Source organism: Bactrocera oleae, chromosome 6 (genome assembly GCF_042242935.1).
Source record: "Bactrocera oleae isolate idBacOlea1 chromosome 6, idBacOlea1, whole genome shotgun sequence".
Lineage (NCBI taxonomy): Eukaryota > Metazoa > Arthropoda > Insecta > Diptera > Tephritidae > Bactrocera > Bactrocera oleae.
This window is the reverse complement of record NC_091540.1, coordinates 65,208,867-65,232,534: the sequence shown is the minus strand read 5'-3', so window position 1 is coordinate 65,232,534 and position 23,668 is coordinate 65,208,867. Positions and strand designations below refer to the sequence as shown.

General features: G+C 33.6%; 1 protein-coding gene across 15 annotated transcripts in view; it reads left to right on the top strand.

The window, feature by feature from the left end:
• Positions 1–23,668, top strand: part of Svil (Supervillin) — a 368,637-nt gene that overhangs the window by 138,997 nt on the left and 205,972 nt on the right. The gene's annotated exons all lie outside the window — the stretch shown is intronic.

Sequence of the window (23,668 nt, the reverse complement as noted above, 5' to 3'; positions counted from 1 at the left end):
CCACTTCTAAGACTTTGGTTGATTTTTTGAAAATACTTGTTTTGGCCTATAAATAGTGTTTTCCTAGCTCATTTGTTGCTTCCTTCTCCCAATAAGTTCTCTTAAAGTTCTTAAAATATGGTCATGTACGTCTGCTTTCTCTGATTTTCTTTTTTGAGGCGATCTAGTTCGTTAACTACAATTACTGAATTTGTCCAATAACTGAAAATAATTCAGTCAATTATTTTGCGACCTCTACTGGACGTCATTTTTGCAAAAGATTCGGGTCTTTTGATCCGAGACTAGTATTGACAGGCTTTAAAAACAAAGCATTTACCAAAATGGTTGAGTCAATCTATAAGAAATGTTGGGATCCCTTTCTGATGCCGTCCCCAAAATTTTCAAGCACAGTTTCTTTATCTTTTTCGATGCTATCTTCTACAAGAGAGGTGGATGGACGATTCGCATGAGACAAGTTTTCGATGAAATCACGACCTTTACCAAAACACTTCTGCAACATTTTCAACTATTTCGTAGCCGAGATTTCATTCGAAAAATCGCTAAAAATCGTAATCGCGTCATAAGCAAATACTTGCCAAACAGACACTAACGGATATTTAGAGATTGAAATTCACACGATCCTAAAAAACAGTGTACCAATCGAGAAACAAATTTTTATCAATTCGTTTCGCGCGCGCAGTTTAAATGAACAACTCCGGGTCAAATTTGATCATATGGTATATTTTCTTGAAACCAATTATTATATGCTAAGTGTGTGCTTATACGAGTAGTTATGTGATACGTTCGCATGACTACTGGCTTGTTTCCAGATATTTTTTTTTTATTTGGCATACTCACTTTTAGTTACCGGTGTCTCTTTGTTTAGGTTTGTTTTTGTATTCGTTTCCAAATTTAGTGAGCGTCTGACAATTTTCTCTTGTGCCAAATTTGAAAGTTTATTAAACTTTGCCTCTGCCAACAGAAACCGCTATCAGCGTATGCTCACACATTACTGCCCGGATTATTTGTACTCTCATGTTACTTTTGTAGGTTTGACATTCTGCTAGGAGCGATTATAGTATGTGCACTACCTTTTGGAAATTGTTTAAACTTTCGATGACAAAACTCTTTGAATGTCGCTATAATCTCAAGAAAACTTTTCAGCCGTTTGGAGAGCAGTACGTATTTTGAAAATGTCCCTCTTTGAAATTGAAAATATTTGATAATTTGACAAAATAGTAGAAGCTGTTCCAAGAAGTTAAGGTTGATTTAGAAAAATTATAAAAAATTTTAATTTGTTTATATACAAATGCATATATTCACATCCTCTTGTGCTTCATAATTAATTACTCATCTCCATGGACCAGCAGCTAAGAAAGTGTTGCTCTCACTTTGTTTACCACTAATCTCAAAAGTTAATTTAATTAAAAAATAAAAGCAAAACAACATTTCGAAAAAGATAAACAGCTGCAGCAGAACTGGTTTAAGCACCTGACTCCGCTGTTTAACTGTGAGCGCGCGTGTTCTTGGATGCGTTACAGCGTTGCATTTACAGTTGCAATTTAACATAAAGCATTGTAAAGCAAATGTTCAGTAAATAAGTGGAAATGAAATGTAAATAAAATTAAAAATTCACACTCGCATTCGTGCACACCCACCGAGTGCAATAATTTAACGACTCCAGGAAATTAAACGCGGCAAGCAAACAGACCAAAACTGCACGCTGTTGTAGGTGCTTATTATTAGGGTGCGAGAATTTATTGTTGAATTTATTTTTATTGTACAGTAAGAATTACGTAAGAAAATTGATACCACAGTAGATTATCAGCATAGTCGTAAACATATGTATTAAATATTATATTTTATATAAAAATTATATAATCGTTATACTATTTCTGGTTATTAGCAAAAAAAAAAAATAAATTACATTAAGGGGTTATATCTATCTACTTGCAAATCAGAAGAAACGCGTTACTTTGTGAATTTTTTTTTAAAGAGGCTTTTTATTTAATGAATAAGTAAAAATAATGATAATTTACAGAATTTAATGTACTTTAATAATCGGTTATTCATTTTGAAAAATTTTAGGTTCCCTTGATCCCCTAGCTGATCCAGGAGCACCTCCTAAAAGGGATGTCTGGCAGTGATGAAGACTTTTCTCCTTAAAATTATCTCAAATCCAAAAACAACCAAAAAAACAAGCAAAAACGTTAACTTCGGTTGCACCGGAGCTATAATACCCTTTACAGAACTTTATTCCGATTGTTCAGTTTGTATGGCAGCTATATGCTACAGTGGTCCGATATTGGCCGACAAATGTATAGCATCTTGGGGAGAAAAGGACGTGTGCAAAATTTCAGATCGATAGTTTAAAAACTGAGGGAGTAGTTCGCGTATATACAGACGGACGGACATGGCTAAATCAACTCAGCTCATCATGCTGATCAATTATGTATATATCTTATAGGGTCTCCGACGTTTCCTTCAGGGTGTTACAAACTTCGTGGCAAACTTAATATACGCTGTTCAGGGCATAAAAATATTATTGCAGATGAAAATAGGTACCGAAATATATAGGACTAGTAAATATTTTGATTTTTGACAAAATAGCTGCTACCCATTTTTTTAAACAACTCCTCAGTGTGACGGAGAATGTTCCTTAATATACATATGTGCATTCGATATATTTGCAAAAAAAATCGATTTTCTGACATACAAGTAAGTTAATTTATACCTAAAATACTCTCGCTTCCTTTTCTAAAAACTACAGTATTGGCTCACGCTAATAATGCAGACTTGCATTGCATACCTGACTTTACTTTAATTTGTGCAGCAGTTTGTAAATTATGGTAATAAAACAAATAAAAACGAAAATCTTTAATTAATTTGTATTTATAACGGTTTACATTGTACATATGTGTGGAAGAAGAGTAACAACGTTCATTTTTGGTTGAAACTTTCGTGTACTTAAGTGCTTTTATTAGGCGGTAGTTAGAACCATGAAATATATTCTCCATGCGTATTTTTAATCCAATCAGAATTTTATGGTGATTTTTTTAAGTTTTTAAATATTTACCCTAGTTGTACTGGCATGAAGCAAAGCCTATACTTTCACCTAAACTTAATTTTGTCTATGGAGATTAAAGAAGTACTTTTTTTTCAAATGGGTTTTTGCTCTTTCCTCTTTGCCTAGATGTGAAATACTTACGAACCCGAAATTATTTATTTTATCGTATCATATAATATCGTTTTTTAATACAAATCTCATCGCATAATCACTTTCAAAATAGGCTCCTTTTAAACTCAGCTTGTAGCTAGTCTTCAACGCTTAATCCTACTCATACTTCAACTTCATACACTTGATTTAATGGTTGCATGACGCCGAAGTAGATTCTTCAGGTCCGAAAACAGAAAAAAGTCACAGGAAGTCAAATCTGGTGAGCTGACCCTCGTTTCGTGTTTGGCCAGAAAGTCAGTCTCAATCACGCTAGAATGTGACGGCGCATTTTGGTGTTGCAAAATCCGTGAATTTTCTACCCACAAATTCGGACTTTTGCCCACTTTTTCGATGGACTCGTCATTAACAGAGGTGCCTCACATCTATTTCATGACCTCCGAAAATACTTCTAATGTTATTATTACCTAATGAGCGTGGCCAAATGAAGTCAAGCCGAGGATCGTACCAGATATATATTGTGGCACGATTTAGCGTTTAAACTTGTCGGTAGATATCAACAACAACTAGTTTTTTTATCTCACTAATTTTATCTAGTTCTGTTAATTAAAGCATGTTTGGTTTCGATTTACGACAAATTTATACTTAGTGCTCCAAAACTTTATAAGGTTTACCTATCGAATCAATGGTTACTTTTTATGCTACTTTTCATAGTCGTCTCTTTAACATTGGCCTCTATTTTCCTATACACTCACACTTATACGTACATAAATAGATATTTATGTATCTACAAATTCTTTAATTATACGCATATTTGCACACTATTTTTAGTTTCGCACCACTTTTCATTATGTTCCTTATCGGGCTGCGTCATCCATCATAGTCTATTTATAGCGTCTATACTCGTATAGTACCACCATAATTCGTTATTGTAGCTTGTTGTTTTGAAGGCTGCACTCTCACTGGCCCTGACTTCATTTTATTATATTTGTACAAACAACTATGCCTGTCTATGTGCGTGTGTGTGTATATAGACTGTTCAAAAACTGATAACAAATAATTAAATTAATTAGTAATCACACAAGAGTATTGCCAAATTGAATATGGTATGTTTGTATGTGATCAACTTATTATCATAGTTAACATATAGAGACGTTACTGTTAATGATGTCTATACACATGTAAATATTTACTATAGTCACATATAAAATATATATTATATGTGCTCATATGTCTTCCAAATCGCAATGGAAATTACAAAATTAATATAATAAGTTTATTTATCTGCCTAAGGTAAATTTACAAACAATTTTTAACTTTCGTATGCCAAGTCTAAAAATGTTCTTTTTGATGTTATGTCATGTGGCCTATGTGACACAGCGTAACATATTCAGAAAATCATTTCACATAAATCATACATATGTCATACATATGTATGTATATTTATTTGACCATTTATCTAATTCCTTCCGAATATCTCGGTGATTATATACCGTTTTTTTAATGGCAATGGTAATTGTTTGTAAATTGCAAACGTCTAGTTGTGGTGTCATCTTTTCACTTGGATGCGAACAAACAGGTGTTTGTTGTAAATGTCAAAGTGACAGCAAGTGAAATTAAAAAAAAACCCCAACTGCAGTGTTTTCATATAGTAAAACGGAACAATAATTTGCAAAAATGCTAAAAACCGTCTTAAATTCATTTGCACAATTAAAGTTCTACTCACAAATTTATACGTGATTCAAAATTATAATTGATCTTATATTACATACATATACAATTGGTATATTCAGTACTTTAGACTTGAAAACTTCAAATTAACATTTAAAATATGTAAATTTTTACTAGACCCCAAAACACCGCTATTTTATACCCTGGACCGGGTATATAACTTTGCCATGGAGTTTGTAATACCCGGAAGGAAACGTTGGAGACCTTATAAACTGTATATACTTACATATAAATGATCAGCGTGGCGAGCTGAGTCGATTTAGCCATGTCCGCCTGTCTGTGCATTATATGCAAACTAGTACTCAGTTTTTCAAATATCGATCTGAAATTTCCCACAATTCCTTTTTTTTTTACCAAAAGAGCTCCTCAAACCGCCTCGTACAAACTGAGCGATAAAAATCAATTACTCGTATGGAAAAGCTTTATACAAGTATTTGACGAGATACCTTCACGAAATTTGGCATGGATTATTGTCCAAGGTAATGCTTCAATCTTCAGATCGAATCACTACAGCATACATCTGTATTCAACCTAATCGATCAAAATCAAGATTAAGATTTTCATAAAAGCATTATTTTCTTTATTAAGTAACCTTATTTGGACTTGAAGGTTGTTTATATCAAACAACGTGTGTAGAAAAAACTAGCAAAATGTTCTCTGTTGGATGCAATGCTGTTTTCAGATTTAATTATACTCGTACAGATATTTTTGCTAGATACTTGGACGAACTTCTCTCTTCCAATTCGTAGTCGAATCAATTCTTGATTTCATCAAAGAAATTTAGGATCATATGGACTATTGTAGAAGCTGTCAAGAGGTAGACGCAGAAGATGCAATGAAACATCTTTTATGCGCATGTAAAACTTCGTATAGGAAAATAATCGCAACTCGAGAGAACATAAGAGTGTGAGGGGATTTTAGTCCCGGTGTTTTCACAACGGTCGTCAGGCTTCTATTCTGTCTACCTACTTAAGATGATATAACTATTTAGCTGCTTTCGAACTGCTGATAGATTTTGTGAGAAGAGTTTTTCTGAAAAAAATACATTAGGTGGTTTTTAATGGCCTGGTAAGTGACAACAGCTGGGTTCGAAACGAAGTTTCCACGACAGTCGAGTCCACATAACCGGAACTGACCCCTATCTTATAAAATCATTTTGGAAGGTGTATGCTTACTTTCCCTCGTGTTTTCATCAAATATGGACCTTATTATGCAGCACAGTGTACTCTTTTTCGGCCTGGTTCATTTATAGTCTAGTTGAACACTAGCATACTTCTCATTAATTCGATTCCAATCAGCAATTTGTAGTTGTAAACTAGTTTTTTTCTAGGTACTAGTGACTTAATAACATATTCCACAACAACTACAAGCACATAATCATATAAGTGTACATCGATAACCTTCACATTCATGATTATTTATTTTTGCATTTGCGTTCATAACTTTTCCCCAACGAATGACACATTTGTCGATAGTAAATGATTTGTTCAATAAAAGTCAATATTTCACATCCTTTGCTTGTCACTAACTGCGCATAAATCATACCCATGCGCACCGTCGCAATTTTTATTCAAATTGTGGTTGTTTTTACCTCACTGAGACTGCTATTAACAGACAGTGCGTCATTTTCAATCGATAAACACTAAAAATAGCAAATTATTTTATTACAACATACACACTTTATTTGTTCAGCCATACCGTTATTTGCGTAAAGCGCCAAAGTGTGCAATCGTGTACCAGCTATTAAAGGCTTGTGGGGCAACAAGTGTCTCCACATTTACATATGTACATATGTATGTACTTAGGTTATCACCTTGATGCAAATAATGTAAGTGTGAGTGTACTTAAAAGTTCGCTTCGCTCTTTATTTATCATGTTGTGTGTTTAATTTATGCTCAAGTTGTTGTTGTTGCGTTCCTGTTACCTTTGCTGGTCAGAACGCCGAGCGACGAAAGTGTCAATTCACGAATTGACAGCTGTCATTTGGAAATATGTGATTTTTTTGTGTGGAATTATATTTGTGTGCGCATTTTATATGAAATATTTAAATATTCGGTATAACACTTACATAAGTGGAAAATTTGATTTTGTTCAAGAAGATAAAAGTCCTTGTGGAATAAATTTTTTCGTGCACAAAATTTGCTTTTATTAAAATGTAAAATATTCTTAGATTTTAGTTGTCGTTAAATTCTACTCATTACTATTGCATTTTCATAATTAAGACAAGGCCACTTTCCTTAGGGATCGAAGAGGAGAGAGAGAAAGAGGATCGTAACGACACAGCATTCGATAGGATATTGTTATGAGGCTATATTATGCCCAAGGTTCGCCAAAACATGCGTTACATTTCAACCGCCATCCCCGTATATTAATTATTAAAAAAATTATTAAAATAAAATCTGAATATCACCTATATGTTCCAATACATGTTTAGAAAATACACTGGTGAAGATATATTGATAAATATTACTTCCAAAAGATATTCAGACTTCGTATAAACAAAATAGTGGTAGAAAGCTAATCATATAGTAGGACCACGAGAAAAATGAGAAATTACACTTCGACATATTCTTCTTTACCAATATTATAATGTTACTTAGCTTGAAATACTATAAAAAAGGGTTCAGCATTAAATATTCCATTTTTTGTATGAACCGTCACAGTTTTTTTTCTCTAAATTTTCTCAATTTAGAAGGCACTCGTGGTCGAAACACAAGCTTCGTTTGAAAATCTTAACCAAAAAGCAATGTTTCTAGTGTCTCTGTTGTCAGTGTCATCTATTTTGTAATACATTTTCTTCTTCTAGCTGGGATGTTAAGACATCCGCGTGGTAACCGAAGTCATAACTGAGCGCTAAAGTCCTCGGTTTGAAATATAGAAGTAATACTTCGCTATCTGTTTATTACAGGCAAGTGAGTGGTACATGAAAACTCGAGAAAGTCTTTGGATTTGTGCTTATAATTAGAATGCAGCGCCATCTATCGGCTATATAACTGTAAAAGCTGAAAAATTCAAGTATAACGGTTAAAAAATTTTAGAGTCTACGGTTTGTATAAAGTATGTATATGAAGTCAGCGTGACAAGCTGAATCGATTTATGTCCATCTGTCTGTATACACGTGAACTAGTCCCTAAAGCTTTGAGATATAGATCTGAAATTATGCATCACATCTTTTCATCTTTATGCATTATGCATCTTTTTCAAAGTCAAGTTCTTGTATGTAAAGCTTTTGTATTCAGCGAGTATCTTCACCAAATTTGGCATGGATTATTTTCCAAGGCAGCGATACCGTCTCCGAACAAATTGTCCAGATCGGATCACTAGACTATATAGCGGTCATACAAACGATCAAAATAAAGTCCTTGTATGGAAAACTTTTGTATTTCACTAGATATTTTCACGAAATTTGGTATGAAATATTATCTAAGGCAACGGTATAATCTTCCAAGAAATTATTCAGATCGAGTCACTACAGGTATAGCGTAAGCTGCCTTACAAACTGAACGAACAAAATAATGAAAATTGTATGAAAAACTTTTTTTTATTTTAGAGCCTTGTTTTTTTTACTAAATTTCATATTCACAAAAAATCGGAAGGAATATTATATATTGTAATATTAAAATATAATATATAATAGTAATAAATTTTTTATATTAACTCCCCAGTAGCATTCCGTTATCTTTGACTATTTCCGTTTCAAAATTAATGGGAAGGAAGAATATTGGCTATATTGTGTTTTTATTCAACTTCATGATTTTCTTTTGAAGTACAGTTGTTAATATTGCTTTGTATTGTGACAGTTTGCTATCTCATTGACAATAATTGACACTGTCATTCTGGCACATAACAAGAAAAATAAAATAAACCAATTGTTAGCGCGCATTGTTGACAAAAGCTGTTGACATGCTCGGTTTATAGGTATTTTTTATAGTAGGGGGCAACTTAAAGGTGTGTATGTGTGTGTGTGTTTGTCTGATAGAGTAAGCAAATACATACATATATATATATGTATATACATAGGTAATTCTCTTTGTTTACATTTCTACTTGTGCATCAACAATTGCCCTCCATTGGCCGTCAATATCGGCTACTACAACAACTGCATATCGTTTGTCCATCCAACGGTCGGTCTCTGCTGCTTGCACTGTCATTGTTGGCAATGAAGTGTCAAAGTATTAGTTCAAAGTGCAAACTGTTTTTGTTATACTCTTGCACTATACCTAAAGAAAAATTTTCGACTTCCGTCTAAATTTATACCGCAAATATCGGGTGAATATGCGAGTTATCTTAATGAAATTAAAAAAACGTGTTTTTCTTATAACAATGTATCTTTGTATATAAACTGAATGAAATCGATTTTAAACTTGCCCTAGTCGCCCTATAACTAATAACAGGATTTTTAAACATTTGATTTGATTTTATTCCACATATTTTTGTGATAGTATGTGAAGTATCTTAATGAAGCTCAGATATCACCTTTTTCTCAGGCAATGGCCAAAATGGATAAAGGCGGTTTAACTCTACCCCTAAACAGATAATATTGCGCATACTATAGTTTAATGCCGAAAATATGTGATCTTGCTCTATGAATTACCTAAAACCTCATGTAACACATAGAATGATTTTCGTTATTCTAAAAAACCCAATACTCAATATGTAGGTTAGTATATGAGTTATATATTGTATTTATAAAATTAATTAATCGAAGGATTTTCCTCGGATTTGATTCTTGCAAGTTGCATGGATATAAAAGTTCCGGTTACACCCGATCTTAGCCGTTCCTTACTTGTTTCTTTTTTTCCATTTTTTCTTTATTTTTTTATATTTTTATTTTATTTTTTTATATTTTTTTTTTATTTTTTTTTTAATTTTTTTCTTGTTTTCCTCATTTCTTTTTTCCCTTTTTTCTTAACAAAGAAGTGTTACAGCAGGCAACAACTTGCAACCTGTCACTATGTTTGTTTATATTATTTATTTTTTTTTACTTAACTCTTGCTCTTTGTTTCTGCGTCAACTTTGCGCTGCTAAATGTGATAAAGTGGAAGTCACAAAAGTGTTGTTTTAATTTTTTATCTATTTTTTCTTCCATTATTCCATTTTTTCACTTTTTCTCGAAGTAGGTTAAGAGTGCATAGGTTGCAGGTTGGCTGACATGCAAATATCAACTGATAAATCAAAATCTATTTGTATACAATATAAATATATTACCAAGGTGAGCGGCATAGTTCCACGTTTCCATTAAAAGCGATTAAAAACGGTGTGCTACTACTTTTAATTGATTTTATGTCATTCTAAGTGTCTATGACTATGACTTGTGCTAATTCAATATTTGCCAATTAAATTAATTAAGCGCAAAAATTTCCATTTGCTGCTCTCTACCCCACGCCTTATGTGATTTTTAATACAGATACAAGCGTATATATGTATGTACACATATAAGTGTATATGTATACGAGTATTACCTGAACCATCAGCAATTTTCACATCTGATTTTTTGCTTTTCATCATCCATCTATTCAATTTCTATACACTAATTGCTTGTATTTATATATATATATATATATATTCCACTATACCCACTATATATATATTATATATATATATAATATGTTATATATGTACAGGTGTTGTCCATGGTCTCTTTGTTTGCTGGAAATTCTTTCATTACTACGACATACCTTGCTTACCACCTCAACACCTATCATGATTGATCTTTGTAATGCCGTGCTGACTGACTGACTGCCAGACTACTAATGCCTGCTCATATTTCATTATTTGATATCTTTTTTGCACACATTGCTATCCATTGATTACATCATTTATTCTTTCCATTCAAGGTCAATTATTTTGTTTCATAGAATTTCTCCCATATATATATATTTTTACATAGGTATATACATACAAGTATGTATATGTGTATAAACCTATATCGTAATTGAAAATTTTGCTCATCATGGAAAATTTTATAGATACCATTGATAGATAGCGTAAAAGGGTGGTTTCGATATCAGAATAGCAAATTATAATGATAAACAAGTAAGGAGGAGCTAAATTCGGGTGCAATCGAACATTTTATATCTCGCAATTTGCAAGGCTCAAAGCTAGGGAAATACCTTCAGGTGTTGCGTAAAAATTCAACATTTATTATTCGAAGAAGGGATGAAAGGACTACAATCATATCTGGTTTCTGAATGTGCTAATCATAGACACATTTACTTTTCACACTTGGTATTTATATTTAAGTCAACCTTGTTAGCTCAAACGAGATATATGTTAAATTTAATCGAAATAAGGCAAGAAATACCATTACCATCAATAGCGAGCATTATAAGGCGATGTTGACCAATTTTTTTCTTTCCGGAATTTGATGAAATCGACGCGACCGATCTCTATTTCCAACAAGACTGCGCGCCGCCTCATGTTTCACGTCTAAACATGGACATATTGCGTGCAAAGTTTGGCGACTCGTTAATTTCGAGAAATGGTCCAGGCAAATGGCCGCTAAAATCAGGCGACTTAACGCCTCTATATTATTTTCCCTGGGAGTATGTTAAATCACAGGTTTACGCCAGTCAATCAGCAACTCACAAGTGAATCGAAGACAACATTCAACACGCTATAGCCGAATTGCTACACCGCTCTCCTCATTTCGTTAGAATCGGTTTCGGTTTCGGCGTGACATCTGCCGCTGATTAAAATTCAGATCAAACATTCATTTCCTAGTGACAGAGCGACTTCGCAGCGGATTATAAATATGATTAGTTTTACCATCATTAGAAAGAGAATAAATCGGAGCACTGTTGCTTCTGGAGGTTAACTGCAAGACTGGGCCTATCGTTTTGTTCGCGATTGCTGCTCAACTTGGTACTTTTGCAGTTGCAGATCCTTCCAGTTAGAAATAAACACAAAATGTCCAGCGAGATCTTCGCACTCAACAAGGTTCTCCAATCGGTGTTAACGCGGTAAAAGTAAAAGTATACAGCATGATAATACTTAAATCCGTGAGCACTTATAAATACATAAAAGCTACCATATACGAGAGACATATCGTATGTAAATACATATGCCTACGTAGAGTAAATATTTACATACTCGCCATATGATAACCACTGCTGACCTGTTCATTGGCCTCGGGGTCAAATTCATTTATTATGTCTACTCTGTTATTTATCCATTGGATTTAATTTAGTCTGTGTTTGCGCTGAATTGGCGTTGTATGTCTTAATTATGTGCGACAGCATTTGATATATTCGGCAAATTTCTTCTGCAATGACTCGCAGTTCGCACGACTAACAGTAAACACAGCTGTCTGTATAAATATGTGTGGATGCGCTGCTGAAAGATGCATTGCGCTATTAATTAAGTTGAATACAGGACTAAAATTACAATGAAATTAAGTGTAAACAGAATGATGAACGTGTTTATGGAGTAATGTGAACTCCTTCTTGTAACAGTTGTCTCCAAACGTTAAAAAACTTCGACGTATGATCCATAAAATGCATGAGGTATCAGCGTAGTAGAAAGTAATTTTTCTTATTTTATATTGACTGTTTTTGTAATTTGACTTCACAATAGAACACTCAAACTTTAGTAGAGTTATCGAATCCAAACTCAGAATGACATTTGAAAATACTATTATAGATTGATACTGTTCCATTGCAATCCGCTTTTTTTCAGGTTTCGTACCAAAAATAGGTTCTTATCCACCCCCAAATCCCATTTCAAGGTTGAATACACTGATTTTCGTAGGTCTGTGCGACTTTAAGATTATGGTATAGTAGATCCACAATTTCGTCCAGTGGCAAATTTTTGCCACTAATTTTTTAACACATCCTAAGTTTTTCCTATTTGTGAGAATGTCTTCAGTTTTTATCTAATTTCTGACGCAGAAAATTCTTAAGCTAAAACATTTTAACTGTGCTGATAGCTTAAGCATTGTATCCCTAGGTGTATCCTTTTCAAGATTTAAATTAGGTTTTCTGAAAAGATCTTAGGTATGCATTTCTCATAACATCGCTCGTTCAGTTAATGGATATTTATCGAATCGTTTGCAAATTTTCAATAAATTTATCAATAATTATAAAAACTGTAAAAAAATCCATTTTCAATCTTGCAGGAACAAATAATTAACTTAATTAATTAGTTAGTAACAAATAAGTTTTTTTTTGTTCTTCTTTCATTACTACTAAAAGCTGTACTAGAAAATGGAATATTTGGCTATTCGAATAATAGTTTTGTTTATTCATTAAACTTTGTCAAAATAAAATTCAAAATTCACAACTTTTATTTCCAAATTGGCGTCACAGCCAATTTTTTTTAGAATTTGCCGTGCGAAATTTCGCACAGGTGCTCGGCGAAAGCCCGCTAGCAATAGCAATGTTTGGACAATTACCACGGGGTAAATTCACCAAAAACTGCAACACTCCGCTTACGACTATTCGCCTTTTCTACGATTGGTTTTTTGTCATTTGTCATAGAACTTTTTATTTCCCTATTTCGTACTTTCTTTTTTGGTTTCATTGGTTTTTCGCCTCTTGCCACTTTTTGTGCCAGCATTTGCCCAGTTGCCTATTTTCAATGTTTTTGCTCGTGCTCTACAGTCAGTCACGTATAGCGATGGGAAAATACAATTACCCCAATTTACTTTTGCAGCTGCAACATAAAGACAAATAGTAGAGAGCAAGAAAGCAAAAAATAGTGAGAGCAAACTCACTTCATTTATTAGAGTGCAGCGAAACTTTTGCCAATTTTTTTAAATTTTCCCTCCGATTTTCATTCTTTTTTTTTTTTGTGTTCGGTTATTACTACGGCTTTTTATCATGCTACCTGCCCTGCTGATGAACGCCGATTTCATAGTATCAACCTGTCTGTCTAATTAGTCATTCTGCTGCTGACATCGGCTAATGCAATGCTGGGCTGTGCTAGACCGAGGTCGCTCAATTACACAGCGCTGCATTCCATATGGCAATTTGCATTTGTAGTGATATTACAGCTGGCAATGACATTTGCATTTACTTAACATTATGTAATTTAACATTCAGAGCTGAAGTTTGTAACCAGCCGTTATTCCTTTGACGTCATAATTAAAATAATTGTTTTCTCTTTTCTTTTCAGGTAATAAATTCTACATTTAATTTGCTACATTTGCTAAGGTAATTTATGCAATGAATACTTTATAATATTATAATTACTTTGACATTTGTTTTATTTAAGTGACGTCTTGTCATTAGTTTTATGTAAGCGTCAGCCAAAATTGTTGCAAATTAAAAAATAAAAAATTCAAAAATCTGAAAATTTATAGCAACAAAAATAACAAACCCTCTCAATATAATTACATTAAAATATATATCTTTTTGAAATAATTCAATACATGCATACAACCTCATTATAATCCCAACTTTATTTTTTATTTTATTATAATCGTTTTCAGATTTCCCAAATCCATTTTTACATCATTATAGGTAGTTATCTAGCCCATAAATAATATTATCACTTTCTTATCTCTTCTCAATTTGCATGTGATTTACATACGAAATGAAATTACCGTTACCGTGTTATAGTCAATAGCAAACGCATTGTTTTTTCGTAGCGCTTATGTGATACAATCGGTTACCATATATGTATGTCGGTATATCGATAGAGTTGCCTGAGAAAATTTACTACAAACACGCAAAACTTTCGATTAGTTAAATTGATGGGAAAATAAATGTTTGATCACTGTAGTAAAAGGCACGCACAGTTATATGAAGATACCCTGTAGTAAAGCGGAGCGATTTTATGAAATTAGTAGCAATCTAAGATGTATACTTTTAAGAATAATTGAATTTGAAGTAAAAAAACAAATAATTTTTAAAACAAAAACGAAAAATATATTAAAAACTGAATGTAGTTATATATAGAATTGACGCTTATACGTACATAACTGTGCTTGATGGCCGAGTTTTGAATGGAGAAACTTACAAAGAAGCTGACTTGAAATGGATAGTCTTAATAAGTTAATCTTAAGGAGATTTTTGATAGAATAAATATGCTCGGTGAGTTTTTATCGACTGCCGGATAGCGATTACTTTTAGTCGTGGCACTGAACCAAAACAGATTGTAATGACATAGGATATTTTCCAAACAGTTCTTAAATGATAATATGCTATCGATGTGACAATTTTTGATTGAAAAAATACCGGGTTCAATTCGGTTAGGTAGGCCTGCCTGCCATGTGAATGCAACTAAACGTGTTGTTGTGGTTTTTTAATTATTTAATTAAAGTGTAATACTTATTTAGCTTATGAAAGGCCTGATTCATCACAAGAACTAGAATTTGGGAAAAGACACCTTGATTTTGTCCACAGCGCCCTCCTACTTCCTGAGACAGTTAATTTTCATCACCTAAAAGAAATACCAAAAAAGAATATTTTACTGTTTTAAAAAAAGGCGATTTTTGGGAGTTCAAATATATACTACCATATCAATTGTTTTACCATTTTAGGGGTATATTTTAAGAATGCACAGTAAATTTTTTTTGGAAGAAAATGAAATGATTTTCAAATTACAAGGGATCTCCAACGACGCTAAAATATTGCTGACCTACGATCTAAAAAAATCAAAAACTTACAAAAATTAAAAAAACAAAGTTGATTTTTATCCAAAATTTTGGTCTTTTTGATCAGATTTAAAATTCCGAGTAATCGCACAAGTAAATTAAAAAAAGAAACTGATGGAGCTGATTGAGCTGAGCGGCTACACTTTAGGACCCTGCAACTCAAAAAATATTGAAAATATTAATATAAAATTTTAGCATGGTATTTTTAAGGCTATAAACCATAGTTCAAAATATGCAAAAAAGAGAAAATGAATGATTTGATTATTTTCAAAATTTCACACCACTTTTTATGTCATATTCTTTTTATAAATTAGGAAGATAAAAGAAAGCTAGATATAATTTATTGTATTTCTAAAATTTAATGATTTCTTTTCTTTTTGCAACTAATTTATCTGAGTTGAGTATTATTTTCTTTGTTACAAGAAAAAAAACAGCTGAATTCTTTAGAAGTATATCACTTGTACACTAGAAACATTTTTGTTTTATCTTTACAAAACAGGCCACAACATTTTCCTACTGGGTCACTACTTACAGTACCCTGCGAACAGACTATTTACTCCATGAAGACATTTATATAAGACCATTTAACTTTAAACAAGCTTACTGCTATGATCTACTTATACAAAGAAATATTCGTATCAATATGCATTGTTTTTGTTGTTGTTTAGCCATTATTATGCCATTTCCAATGTTGCAGCTTGAAAAGTTATGCAATCGGCGGGAAATTGCATTTTTGTGGCTTTTAAGTCGAACTCGTTTTGTCGCTCACTTAAAACTAATTGCAGACATTATAAATAGTTTCAAACGTAGTGACTGCGCTGGCATCAATATTGCTTCGATAGATTTATAAACCAACACATAACAACATTTGGACTCATATATATGTATATATATTAAAGTGTGCATTTAAGTAAAATCTGAGCAATTGGGTAAGGATTGCATGTGAGGCATTGCGCTGCAAACATTTCCTGTTCGCGTGGAATGCGTGTTAAAGACTTCCTCACTCATTGCTTGTAAACACACACTTCCATACCTACATATATATGTGTGTATGCGCGTAATGTTGCTCGAATTGCGTTCAACTGTTTTTAGTTAATTTTTCTGCGCAGTGACTTCGTTTGTATGCAATGAAGTCATTGTTGAATGATTGCGGTTTCTTTCATGGTGTCTAGTTGAACGACTTCGATGGTGTTGATTGCCGATGACATGATTTAATTTCCCGTTTGCTGCGCATAACTGCAGTAGAGGCATAATTTTTGCAATGATAATGTCAGATAGTTATTTTGAAATGTTAACATACTGACATGACTACATAGAGACGTGTGTTTATATGTACTGTTTTAATTGAAAACGTTGTTCAACGAACCAGCTTTTATATCAGTTATACTATCTGATCATATTTGACCCGAACTGTCAAAAAAAAAACTTTTTTTATGTATTTTAATTTACAAACATTCATTATCGCCTTGAAAATAGGCTTCTTTTGAGCCAATACAAGCATGCCAACGCTTAATCTTATTTTCTATACATTAGTTATAAGCCTCGGTCGGTATGGCCTTGAGTGCCATCAGCGAATGTTGGTGTTTTCGCTTTCCGCTTTCCGCTTTCCAAAGATTAGCCGTAATGTGTTAAGTCGATCCATAAGTTATGTTGAGATTCTCTGTTATCACTCTGATGTCAACACGACGATTTTTTAGCACTTCTTCTTTAACTTTTTCTATGTTATCGTTATTAACAGAGGTCGACAGGACGACTCGCAAGAGGAACTTCACAACCTCACTAAAAAACACGACCACTCAAATTCTTGTGTTCGTAATAAAGTACTTTCTCATATGTGAACTATGTTATGTGCGGGGGGAAAATTCTCTACAAACGTAGTTCATTTTATCTTAGACTAGGGAGCCTGAACTTTTCGCCTCGTTGAATTCACTGGCTAAAGACACCATACTTCTAAACTGTTTATTTTTATATTCCGGGAACCATATATAATATCTCTCTCTTTCGCTATTTTCACGAAACCTTTGATTGAAAGAGACGACTACTCCTCCACTCAGTTAAATTAAGTGTTTGCTTAGCCCATTGTAACAAGCATTAACACCTCATTCTTAAGTTTTGCTCGCAGATCTCTAATAACCAGGGCTTTGCTTGAAACAACCACGAAAAAAAAAAAATTGCAAGGTAAGCCAAGGACAGTATTAAAATGCAAAAGCCAACATGACCTGCACATCGAAGAAACACCTAAAAAATGTATAAAAAGTATTGGCGGAAATTCCATGAAACACGTGGAAAATCACAGCATGCTGGTGCGAAAAAGTACGTGAGTTTATTAAGCGCCGTTGCTATGCAATTAAAGCAAAGCAAAGTTAATTAAATAGAGTGAAACATGCTGCGCGATTTATGAAAATATTAAACAAAAAACGAAGCATCTCGAAAAGCCCCTGCGTGTATGCTAACATAGCGACTACGTCCGTTGCATATGTACAGGCGCTTAAGCGCTTATATTGACATTGTCATGCGTTTTTCGCATAAATTCCATTTTTTTTTTCAATATCATTTTCACTGCATTGCATTTTTCTCTCTGGCTTTTATCATTGGCATCCGGACGATTTGACTTTTATGCTTCTCGTTAACTGCCATTCTTCCTAGTTCATGCATTCTGCTTGAGCTTTTTTTTATTTTCACCTTTCCTTTTATTTTTAACTTTTCTTTTATTGCCATGTTCATTTTTTACTAAGCCCAGCTGAGCTAAGCTTTGAGTTTTTGTACTAAGGCGAGTATTTGCATTTGCATTAGTGCGCCGGGGCACTTCATGCGCTTAGGCATTGAAGTGAAATTTCCGGGAATACAACACAAAGCTCCCACACACTTCAAATGCTAGCTCTCGGATGTTAGATCCACTTTTATGTTGGTGCATGATTTTTATTTTATGCATCGATATACAGTTTCAACTTAAAATATTAGTAGTGCATTCTCATAAAAAGTGTAAACGCCTCATACTGTTGCCATGATTTTAATTCAACGCTGAGCGCATGTGTCAAGCATAAATTCTATTTCCTGCTAGTAAACTAAGTATTTTCTTCGAATAATTAAAAGCTTGTTTTCATAAGTTTTGAACTTGACTTCATAACGGCTTTGAAACGCTTTTTGTTTGCTTCATATTGATTGAATAAAATTTTGCAACCAAAGTACAAACATATATGTATAAGCCCTTCATTCACAAGTGTGTAAATTACAGTGACAGGTCAGTGAGTAGGCCACATTATTAGCACCGAGTCCAAGAATTTTCGAAACACCCGTGGATTCCATAACCTCAATCACTCCGATAATAGCATATAATAATCGCGTCTAGATGAGACTGGATAAGTGAGAATTTTCAATTCGAAAGCTTTTCGGTGCTTTTTTCTTCAAAAGTAAAGCTTTGAAGCATCTACGCTGAGTGCTGTGGACGTATACTGAATAGTACTAGTTTAGCCTTGACATTGTTCTAATGAAACCAAACATTTTCCAGAAAAAATGCTACCAGAAAGATACTTTCTTCGTTATACATATGGAGCCAAAGCTTTTGCTGAATGTTCCCTGCTTTCTTCACGAATTATGTCACAAATTTGTATCGTAAATTTTTGGAACTTCTGATCTGTCAAACTGCCCTGCTATTTCCAATAGTTCTCACTGTGTGCGCCTGTCACGCGCTGCTTGCTGTCGTCGTCTATGGTAAACCCGCCCTTGCTAGACCCTCTTTTCCCTGTAAATTCTCTGCTTTACTTTGGTGCTCGTGTATGCTGGTTGTGATGCCAAATTCTGCAGGCCAAGTTATTGTGGTTTCATGTAAAATGAGGGCCATTGTGTCGCTTGCACTTTGTTCTCGAATTTCCATGCTGTTTTTAGTGTTAAATTGTTTTTTTTTTCTTATTATTCTTACTCCCTCGTTGCTTTGTATAAGTAATAATAAATGTAAGCTTCGACCTTAATCCACTTTTCTTCGTTTTTTCATATTTGATTTTACAGTAATGATTACATGGAAACTTAAGTGCTTCATTTTTTGTTGTAATAATATAGTTTACTTATCAATGAAAGTTAATTTTTAAATAAATAAAAAATATTTTTACACAAATGAACCGAAAGTCTCTGGAAAATATTTCTAGGTTTAATTAAATGTTTATTTTTTTTTGTGCTAGATTGGTACAACCTTTTTTTATGTTCCTATGAAGTTTGATATCCAAATGTCAAATAGTGTGAGTTTGACAGCTATTTGTTTACAATGCGAAAATTTTTCTGGCATTTTTTGTCATGGTAAAGAATTTAACAACGAATCTGTTTAAATTTGTTTGTTTCAAATGGAATAATGTTTACGGAATCATTGAAAATGTTGCAGAAGTATTTTGTCGAGTCTACTTTATCGCGAACACAAGTATTTGAGTGGCACAAAGCATTCAGTGACGGTCGTGCAGTCATCGAAAAATTGATTCATGTGAGTCGTCTGTTAAAGACGAAAACCTTAAGCAAATAGTGCTTGAGAAGCGTTGTGTTGGCATCAAAAAGATATCGGAGAACCTCAACATATTTTATGAAACGACTCAATACATTTTAGTTAATGTTTTGGGTATGAAGTGGGTAAATGCTAGACTAGTACTAGATAGATAGTGATTGAGGTATGCACCGCGACCTATGGTCTATTGTGCCCTTAGACTAGTACTAAAAGAGCTGAAACCCTCTATTAATCAAACGCATCATTACTGGTGATGAGACGTGGGTTTAAAATGTTGAAACTGTCCAACACGCTAGGGAATGGGGCTCCAAAATTGTGCTGAAACCGAAAAAGCTAAAATTGGATTGTTCAGAGTGAGGAAAGTACTTTTTGAAGCCAAAGTTCTTTGAAACATCTTTCGCACCATTATTAGAAAAGATAATCCTAAAATTTATATTGTTCATTATTCATTAACATATTTCTTCCAAAATTTGGTCCCGGAAATCAATATGCCACATGATTAAATATAATATAAACTGATAGGAGTTTAAAAGCTTGTTCGTTTGCAAAATCGCGATGAAAAATATGTTACTTCTTCTATAATCAATAAAAATTGCAAATGACCAAATATTTCTAATTTTCGGGAAAACACTGAAGGCCTGTTGTTCAAAAACATATGCGACAATATATCAATTTGAAGGCAAAACAGTTACAAAAAACACTAAAAAATATATAAATATATTTATTTGTATTATTTTTTTTTTTTTTTTGTATTATATAATACATTTTTCTTCAATGTCACACGCAACCATATTTGGGCCCGGAATTCTTCCTTTATGCATAATGAACATATTTCATTTCAACATATATCCAACAACTCAAAACATTTAACAACCAAATATGTGAGTATGTATGTTTATAGAGGCATTGCATAATAATTTTTTTACAATAATCTCAGTGACCATGAATCACTGTCAAGCATGTCTTTTGCACCTTATTACGCCAGCGACTTAAGTGCCACTTAGCAAGAATAAAAATAAAAAAAATCTTTTTACTTGACTTTAATCCGCCGCCACCCACGCGCATGTGCAACAAGCGGCCAGCGAACAAAAGCAGCGAGGCAACGAGTCGACCTTTACGAATTTTATTTTGCAAGCAACACTTACGCCATATACGGCAAACTCAAATTAGTGCAAAATTTGATGCCAGCCAAGCGGCTAACGGGCCAACGGACCGATTACACGGCTAATAAGAGAGTCGGGAGCCGAGCGCCGCAACAGGAGCGCAGAGAAAGAGGCGGTCATGCGAGCCGCCAAATTAAGTTAACTACGTTGAGTGTGTGTGAGTGTTTACGAGAGCTTACTATATTGTAAACCTGTATGTATATAACTGAATATATGTAAATATTAATATTTTAATATTATGTGTAAATATGTATGCGCTTGTTTGTAAATTTTGCAATGTTTATAATTTGCCTTCAAAAATTTACTGCCGTAAAATTTTTATGTGGGTGTGTGTTTGTGTGGGCAACGGAACTTCCGGCCTAAACGCCCGACAGCAACGAAAATTCGCAAAATCAATCTACAAATATGTACATATGTATGCATATATACACATGCATACCTACAATGCATACACACACATATGCGCATATTTGGCAAATTTGCGAATTTACACTTTGTGGCAAAGGCAAGCAAATTTTGCGTTACCCAAAATGTTCAATTAATTGAAATAGTTTCGCTTTATCTTCTTATTTGCTCATATTTGGGCATGTTTGGGTTCCTGCTGCTGCCACAGCGACTTGCTGATATCCATATATGTTTTATGGATATATTAGGTTGTGTTTGTGTAAGCAGGAAGCAGCAGTTGCTGGCAAATATTATGTGTTATTAAATTATTTAATCAATTTTAGAGATTATAATTATTTTAATATCAAAAATTCCCCGAGATTAACGAGCAGATATTTTTACATATTTATTTGCTGTGTAAATATTTTGATTACTATTATATATGAAGGAAAATATTAAACATGGAATTTTTATGATGCAATGCCTTAAGCTATGCATATATAGAAAGGAGGTCTAACAAAACTTTGAATTATGATAGCTTTTTGCTGCTGGAAACTATATCGGAAAGAATGTCTCATATCTCTTCTACAGCTGATTAAATTTAATTCGTACTGATCCTATCATATCTCTTCTCGCTTTCTCTCTACGGGAATGGGGTACTTCTTAAATGCCATCTAATGAAATCAATAAGTTAACGAGCAATCTTATCTCAACTAAAAATCATAATTCGGATCAGCTTTGATTTGTTATGAAAAAGTCTTATCACTTTAATTAACCCTTAGTAGTCCGCAAAAAATTCAAACGTGGTATAAATGGAATTAGGTTTTCCTGTTATAGCTCTCTTTCATTATTTTAGCTCACTACTTGGTAGTAGTTGCCCCGGAAATGCTGTGTCTAACACTATTTATTTTCTTGACCAATCGAACGTGATAAAATAAATACTTGTTTGGAGACTTCCGCTTTGACTATATATAGCTATAAGGTTATAAATTAAAAGAGCTTGTTGCTTTCCGTATTCTTCCTGCTTCTAGATTCTTTTCTAGGGGAGCAGCTTTCTTCCAGGTTTTTATTGTTGTTGTTGTTGCTATTGTAGCGGCAGTAAACATCACATAAGTAATTTGGAGGAATGCTGTCGAATTGACAGCCCTTCGCCGAATAAAAATTCGTGTTCGTTCCGGTTTCGTAGACTCGACCGTCGGGAAAACAGTTTTTCTTCATAGTCATCGGTCTCGAACGTTCATATTTTGGATTAACTAGCGATTTGCTACATTTACGATACATTGTCTCTATATAATATAATACTGTAATGTATTATAGCGGTATCCGAGCATTGGTTAAGTTTTCCACTGCTACGCCGACTTAAGTCGCCAACTTGGAAAGCAGTCATGGTTTTTAAAACATGAAAGCGACAGATGTAAGCGGCAGTGTAGAAAATCCCGGACATATACATATGTATGTACATACATACATGCACTGGCAATTTGTGAATACACATTGTGGCATAGCGGTTTAAAAACCAAATTAATAAATAACAAGAAAAAACGTTAACTTCGGTTGCAACGAAGCTATAATACCCTTCACAAATACAAAAGGTGCCTTACAAGCACTTCATTCCGATCGTTTAGTTAATATGGCAACTATAAAATATAGTGATCTGATCTGAACAATTTATTCGGAGATTACATTGTTGCCTTAGAAAATAACTCATGGCAAATTTCGTGGAGATATCTCATCAATTGAAAAAATTTGGCATACAAGAACTTGATTCCGATTGTTCAGTTTGTATAACAGCTATATTTTATAGTGGTCCGATAGCGGTCGCTTCGACAAATGAGCAGCTTCTTAGTGAGGAAAGGAAAAGTGTAAAATTTCAGATCGATGGCTTGAAAACTGTGGAACTTGTTCGTATAAATAGACAGATTAACAGACAGACGGACATGGCCAAATCAACTCAGCCTATCATGCTGATCATTTATGAATATATTTTCTAGTGTCTTCGACGTTTCCTTCTGGGTGTTACAAACTTCGTGACTTAAACTTAATATACGCTGTTCAGGGTATAAAAAGTAAAAGACAAAACTACCGTGGAAATTTTGACTGCAAGCGCCACGCATCATTTTTGTACGTAGAAGCAATAACAACAACAAAAATGC